Raw genomic sequence first — 8105 nt, forward strand, 5'->3', positions numbered from 1 at the left:
GTGTGGCCATCTCTTCTGGGAAGGATGCCTCTATCCACTTCTGCCCTGTCCTCTCTCCTCAACTCCATTCCCAGACTGCCAGCTGCTTGATTGGACATTTTCACTTGTGTGGCCTACTATGGCCTTGAAATTAACTTGTCTGCAACTTAAACTTACTGTGTCTCACCATCACCATCATACCTGCTCTCCCGTCATCCTCCAGCCTCTCCGAATGGTGCTCCGGTTGCCCCAGGCACCGAGGTTAAAAACACAGGAGACCTCCTCACCATCATCCATGAATTAAACAAACAAACAAATAAATAAGAGTTGCCTTCAGTGTTGTTATTTTAAAACTCTCACATGAGTCTTGTTTTTTACTGGGTAATTGACTAGATGCTAGCATTTTTTGTTTTTTGTTTTTTTGTTTTAAACAAATATGCCTTTGGTTCCTGATTCTGTTTGAGCATGCACTCTATAACGGTTTAAAACTAGATGTTTCAACCCAATTTAATAGTCTTTTATCCCTTCAGCAAGACCATTGCTAAGTGCTGTCAGCACATGGTTTGGACTTAGCAAATGTTAGGCATGTGTAGAATCAATAATAAATAAAAATATAGCAGAACACGGTAAAAGATGTCAGGGATGATGTACAATTAATGGCCACATAAAGACAGGGCTGCAAGCGGTCAGGAGAAAGCAATCTGTGTGTGCAGAGACAAACAGGCCGGGGAGACTTGGGGAAGTGCCCAGGAGACTTTGAGGACGGCTTCTAGACAGGCGAACCAGCTTCCCCAGGGCTCATGAGTTGTGTTTCTTTGGCTATATGCTGCAGGCTTGAGGGCAGAGTCCCATGGAAGAAGAGGAGTCGGGTGCTGGGGTGATGGTTGGTGTGTCATGAACCCAGGAGTCCTGAAATAAAAAGTACAAGAGGCACCACGGAGGAGGCACCCAAGTATTTATGGGGCGAGTTAACGGAAATTATAATAATATGATCATCGTTAAGACATTTATCGAGAGCTTGCTCTGTGCTGGGCAGCATGCTAGGTGCTGTACAGGCGGTCCCTATTTAATCCCTGCCATCTTCCTGAAAGGGACCTTTTATTTTTCCCACTCGATGAATGGGGAGCCGGAGTTCAGAAAGGTTGAGTAGCTCAAGCATGCGTGCATAGTGAGGGTGTGGCTGAGTGAGGGTCTAAAGCCAGGCTGAGTGTTTCAGCCTCCTATCATTCTTCCTCCTCCTTTGATGTCTGGATTACTATTAAATTTCTCTCTCTCTCCCTCTCTCTCTTTTTTTTTTTCCCTCTGAGAGTGTTCCAAACCCACACTCAGTAAACTCTGAAAATAGAAGCAGAGTTTCAGAGCTCTTGGAAGTCTCCTCTAGGCCTCACCCGGTGCCTTCTGTGTAGTAAATAATAAATCTGATTGGTTTATTGATAGAAACATTTGTCAATGGATCAATGTCGAGAAAATCAGGCCCTGTAGTAGAGAGGAGAAAACTTTCTGGAAAGGGCTGTTTAGCGCTTCATCTGGTGAAGCCAGTGTAGTGTCAATGGGCCGTATGTAACCATCTCTCCTGGTACAGACGGCTAGTGTGGTGCTGCTTCCGCAGCCTGGAACTCTCTTTTCTTGCCTTCTTTCTTCTCCTGTTTTGTTCCCTCCTGTCCTATAGGTCTCAGCATAGATGCCTCTTTCTCCAGGAAGCCTTCCCCATTTGCCCTTAAATTTGGGTTAGAGGTTCCTTCCCACAGAGGCCCACACTCCTGTCATCACAGCACTTTTCCAGTGTATTGTAATTGTTCACCCTTCAGCCTTCCCCAAGGAAATCATAAGCTTGTTGAGAACAAGGTTGTCCTCAGCACCCAGCAATATATATGTACATATATTTGTTTTATGTGTGTGTGTGTTATATTTATCTTATATATACATGTTGAATACAATATACATTTGTTGAATATATCATTGTTGAACAGGTGCGATATGAGCTCTCCTACCTCACCCCACAACAATGTCAACACTCCCCAAGTTTTCAATGAACAGTGAGGAGCAGTGAATACAAATCCCCCTCCCTCTCCCTTTCACCTAAGCCAGGACTGGTATTTTCTCAAGATGTAGTAAAGGAGAAAGTGTAGTAAAAGAGAAGTTGGAAGGAGTGAGTAAGGTTACTTACCTCATTTATGGGTTAGCCCTAGCTAGCCAGGCTTTGTGACTTTGGGAAGTTCTGTATTGTCTCAAAATTTATGTGAGGAAGTAATGAGCCACTCTTCCTCCCTCCTGGGATTACTGTAAACATTCATTAAGCTGAAAAACAGTTAGGGCAGTACCTGGCACATAGTATCTGCTCAGTAAGTGTTGGATGCTGTTATTATTATTTTATTAGCATCATCTGGTATTGGACTGTGATATTTTCCTCTGTTCACATAGAGTAGTTTTGCCAGAACACTTTAATAACGTTGGTATATTATTATGCACTTAATATATACAATATTGCAAGTAATATATACAATTAATTTAATGTAAGCAGATGTGGAGGTCTTGGAAGCAAAGTCAGACTGATGGGCAAACCTCAGCCTGGTCTGACCGACCAGGAGTGTGGCATGAAGCAGCCAGGCTTTGCTAAGACCAAAGGATCCCTCGAAAGCCTCAGATCTCTGGCTCAGCAACAGTCTCACTGCTTAGCATCTTTCTAATTCAGTCCACACGGTCGAAAATTAAAGCAAGTTGACAAAACCCATAAAACGTAAATACTGATGAAACGTTCTCAAATTTTACTCAGCCATAAAGCTGTTTATGATAGAGGATAGTGAGTTTGACTCTAGTTTGTTAAGCTGTGAGCTGCAGCATGAACAATGCAGGCTGTACATTCAAGATGAAAGTTTGGCGTCGTGATCAAAAAAACTGACAACAAAGCAAATCTGACATATTTAATGTTAAGTCTTCTTATTGTGCTGCATAGTAACTAGACAAAATGAGAAGTTCACATAATGGCTGTAATTCTTTGTTTATATTATCTTCATATTGTCAAAGCAAACTTTTATGGATTTTCTCTATTTTGTTAGTTTTTTGCATTTAGAAAAAAGCCGCTGTGTTGACTAATTTCTCTGGTACAACTTAAGAAATGGACTCCTCATTGCACAAAGGCATAGACACAAGCATGCATAGAAGTTGGAAGACAGAGACCCGGGACTGGAGTTCCTGTGGGCTGAGCTCCTGTATCTAGTGGTGTTCCTTCTCTGTCCCAGGGCTTTAGCTCCTGGGACTACCTGTTTCTCGGCCTGTGACATCCGAGCCTCCCCTGCACTGCTCTTTCTCCCCTGAGGTAAGAGGTTCTGGGTGAGAAGATCCATCCACTCCCTTTCCACGGAAGGATCTTTAACTTCATTTGGTGATACTGGCTGCTGTAACAAGTAGATCCACAGCTGTATAAGGGCTCAAACATAATAGAAACTTATTTCTACCCACCTAACAACCCAAGGCATGTGTCCCTGGTTGGCGTGACACTTTCCTCTGTCCAGTGATTTGAAGACGCAGGGCTCCTTCTATCTTGTGTCTCCACTGTTCCCTAGAGCCTTATCTTCATTGTCCACATTCAGCTGGTAAAAGGAGAGAATGCAGATGAGATCTCTCTACTTCTTAAAAACCTTGACCTTGAAGGTTGTACCCATCAGAAGTTGGCCACACAGGCACACACCCAACTTCAAAGGGCGCCCGGAATGAGGACAAGCTCTGTGCTCAGATAGAAGAAACAGGTTTTGATGTACAGCTTGAAACTTCTGCCCTTTCTGAAATCAGAGTGGAAATGAGGAAGTAGAGGCAGCAAACCAGACCTAGAACAGGGGATGGGGGAGGAGCAAAACTGGATGAGGGAAAACAAAACAAAATAAAACAAGGAGCTATAAATTTCATTACTCAGACAATTGGGAAAATATGAATTTAATCTGCATGATGGTATTCTATTAATGCTAAATTTCCAAAGTGTGATAATTATGTTGTGGTTATAGAGGAGAATGACCTTATTCTTAGATGACAGTTGCTGAAATACTCAGCAGCGAAGTGTCACGATGGCTTCAACTTACTCTCAAATCCTCCCCCAAGTGCACATATACTCACACATACACATATAGACAGAGAGAGAAAGCAAATGTGCGAAATGTTAACAGTCAGTGAATCTGAGTGAAGTCTGCACAAGGAACAAAGGTATGACATAGGATGATGTGTGCTAAAAACAGGAAGGAGGCCTGGGTTGCAACAGCATAAAGTTCCCAACAGTGAGGCCAAGAGATGAGCCCAGAGAATGGTCAAGATCATGACAGGGCTTGTATGGCATGAGGCTTAACTTTATCCTGCAGCCAATGGGGAATCATTTAAGGGCAAGCCCAGATAAGATCTGGTGTATCTTTCAGGTAGAATGTAATCAGGAGACATTTAAGGGGAACAATTCTAGAAAGGGACACAATTTTATTCACTCAATGACTATTTGCACTTTCACGTACCACTTACAGGACATGCAGTGCTGGGGTAGCCACTGGGATAAGTGGAAGAGTAAATTCAGACTTTGTTCCTGCCCACACGGATATTAGGGTCTAGTAGGAGATATATATCAAGCAATAATTACAAAACCAGGCACAAAAGTATAAGACAAGTGCAAGAGTTAGGAAGGAGACATTCATGGTGCCCCGAAATCCCATGGTGGCTGTATTTGGTTCAGTCAGGGAAAGTAGCATCCCAGAGAAAGTGGTGTTTGGGTTCAGAGTCACAGGATGAATAAGTGTTATTTAGGGATGGCCATATCAGACAAAGGCAAAGGTTGGATTAAGCCTCTTTGGTTGGAAGAAGCATGGCATGCAGCATGGCTCAGAGGCTGCGAGTGAAGAGAGGTATCCATGATGAGATCAGAGAGACCATAGGAACAAGCCCTTGTACAACCTTGTAAGTAATGTTGATAAACTCTGGCCTTGATGCCATGAGCAGTGGGATGCCACGGAGAGCTTGTAAGTATGTGGGCACTGGGGGAGCAAGGAGTGACATAATCCCTCCAGCTGCACAGAGGAGAATGGGCTACACTCTAGGCTTCAGGAGACCAACTGGGACACTCATCATCCCAAGGGAGTGATAAGAGATGAATAAAGGGGATGGAGTCAAGAAACTCTTAGATTGCTGGGAATGCAGGCTTGTGCAGCCACTCTGGAAAGCAGTATGGAGGTTCCTCAAAAAACTAAAAATAGAACTACCCTATGACCCAGCAATTGCACTACTAGGTATTTATCCAAGGGATACAGGGGTGCTGTTTTGAAGGCACACATGCACCCCTATGCTCATAGCAGCACTATCAACAATAGCCAAAGTATGGAAAGAGCCCAAATGTCCGTCAATGGATGAATGGACAAAAAAGATGTGGTATTTATATACAATGGAGTATTACTTGGCAATCAAAAAGAATGAGATCTTGCCATTTGCAACTATGTGGATGGAACTGGAGGGTATGATGCTAAGTGAAATTAGTCAGAGAAAGACAAATATCATATGACTTCACTCATATGAGGACTTTAGGAGACAAAACAGATGAACATAATGGAAGGGAAACAAAAATAATATAAAAATAGGGAGGGGAGCAAAGCATAAGAGACTCATAAATATGGAGAACAACAGAGGGTTGCTAGAGGGCGTGTGGGAAGGGGTGGACTAAATGGGTAAGGGGCACTAAGGAATCTACTCCTGAAATCATTGTTGCACTATATGCTAATTTGGATGTAAATTAAAAAAATAAAATTTAAAAAATTTGAATAAATTGAAAGAGGTTAATAATTCATCATACTTTGCATTTTTGTCACAAAATAATAAACCCATTTCTGTCTAATTTATTAAACAAAAAATGGTTTTTCTCATTAAAAAGAGAAGAAACTCTTAGATTGCAAAGTGGGCAGAATCTGGTGTTTGCTGTTCGAGTTGAGGCACCCACGTAGAAGTTGACAAGAATAGGCCAGGCAATCGTGTCATCAAAGGAAGCAGCTTGTGAGAGCCACAGTGAATTCAGATTAGGAACGGTTGAGTTGGGGGTGCCAGGCGGGGCTGTGTCATAAGGGATTCAATAAATGAGTCAAAAATTTAGGAAGGAGGATACACTTGAAGTTGTGACTTGTAGCACTCGACATTTAGATTTCAGTTGCTGCAATGTCAGTGCTTATAGGACACCATCGTTTAGGGGCAGGCAAAATGGAGCCAGTTTCAGAGACAGGGAAGCAAGATCAAAAACAAGCAAAAACAGCCAGGAGGTTGTGGTGTAATGAGAAGCCCAAGGGGCGGGAAGATTCAGAAATTGTCAAACGCCCAAAGGCTCACCTGAAGATAGGAGTTCAGTAATGTCCATGGACTGTGGTAGTTAAGAATATCATTGGGGACCTTGGTGACAACAGTTCCAGCAGAGCAATGGGACTAAAGTCAGAAACCAGTAATGAGAATATAGGAAGAGGAGACAGTGGGTACAAATCACTCATGGGGAGACATTAGATGCCAGGGGGGCAGAAAGAGATTCAAAAGTGACCATGGAGGGTCTTAATTAGAGGCACTTCATTCCATTATTCGTCCTTCATACTTATCTTGAGTGTATTTTCTGTGTCAGTCACTAGACAGACACAAAGAAACCAAGGCAGTACCCTGCCTTCAAGAAGCATATATTGTGCAGTGATTTCTTTACTCTTTTTTTTTTTTTTTAGTATAGTTGACACACAATGTAACCTTAATTTCAAATGTACTACATAGTGATTCACTGTGATCTCTGTACCTTCGGCTATGCTCACAGGTGTAGCTACCATCTGCCACCACGCTACGCTATTACAATACCATTAGTTATATTTCCTATGCTGTATCTTTTATTCCCAGGACTTATTCATTCCATAACTGGAAACCCGTACCTCCCACTCCCCTTCACCCATTTTTGCCCTTCAGTTTGTTCTCTGTATTTATAGGTCTGACTCTGCTTTTTATCTGTTTGTTTATTCATTTGTTTTGTTTTTCAGATTCCACATGTGAATGAAATCATATGGTATTTGTCTTTCTCAGTCTGACTTATTTCACCTCGCATGATAGGTCCATCCCTGTTGTCACAAGTGGCAAGATTTTATCTTTTTTTGGCTTAGTAATATTCCATTTTATACATACCTCCTCTTCTTTATCCATTCATCTATCAATGGACCCTTAGGTTGCTTCCATATCTTGGCTATTGTAATAATGCTGCAATAAATATAAGGGTGTATGTATCTTCTCAAATTGGTGTATTCATTTTCTTTCACTAAATATCCCAGTAGTGGAAGCATTGGATCATATTAAAGATAGAACTATTTTTAATTTTTTGAGGAACCTCCATACTGTTTTCAATAGTGGCTGCACCGATTCACATTCCCACCAACTGTGCATGAGAGTTCCTTTTTTTTCCACATCCTTGCCAACATCTGTTATCTCTTGTCTTTTTTATTTTAGCCATTCTGACAGGTGTAAGGTGATATCTCAGTGTGGTTTTCATTTGCATTTTCCTGATGATTACTGATGTTAAGCATCTTTTCATGTGTCAGGTGACTATTTGTATGTCTTCTTTGGGAAAATGTCTATTCAGGTCCACTGTACATTTTAAAATCAGATTGTTTTCTAAGCCTTCAGTTGTATAAGTTCTTTGTATGTTTTGAATATTAACCCCTTATCAGACATAGCATTTGCAAATATCTTCTCCCATTCAGTATGTTGCCTTTTTGTTGTGTTGATGGTTTCCTTTGCTCTGCAAAAGCTTTTTTTTTTAATGCAGTCTTAACTTTGTCATAGATTAATTGGCCACATAAGTGTGGCTCTATTTATGGGCTCTCTATTCTGTTCCATTGATCTATCTGTCTATTTTTGTGCCAGAACCATACTGTTTTGATTACAATAGCTTTGTAGTATATCTTGAAATCTGGAATTGTAATACTTCCAGCTTTCTTCTTCTTGTTCTTCTTCTTTTTTTTTAATTTTAGATAGAGAGAAAGTATGTGTGAGCAAGGGAGAGGGGCAGAGAGGGAGAGAGAGAGAGAGAGAGAGAGAGAGAGAGAATCCCAAGTCAGGCTCCATGCTCAGCACGGACCCAGATGTGGGGCTCAATCCCA

At 41.6% G+C, this 8105-nt stretch overlaps 1 long non-coding RNA gene across 2 annotated transcripts; it reads right to left on the reverse strand.

The window, feature by feature from the left end:
• Positions 1–300: 300 nt before the first annotated feature.
• LOC122240475 lies at positions 301–4113 on the reverse strand. 2 transcript variants are annotated; one of them, XR_006220262.1, is made up of 2 exons: positions 3439–4113; positions 301–888 (listed from the first exon to the last, which is right to left on the reverse strand). It is a non-coding gene; the product is annotated as an uncharacterized LOC122240475 (long non-coding RNA). The 2 variants fall into 2 exon arrangements; XR_006220261.1 differs by having other exon boundaries at positions 2147–4113.
• Positions 4114–8105: the final 3992 nt, after the last annotated feature.

This window comes from Panthera tigris, chromosome A1 (assembly GCF_018350195.1).
Source record: "Panthera tigris isolate Pti1 chromosome A1, P.tigris_Pti1_mat1.1, whole genome shotgun sequence".
Taxonomy (NCBI): domain Eukaryota; kingdom Metazoa; phylum Chordata; class Mammalia; order Carnivora; family Felidae; genus Panthera; species Panthera tigris.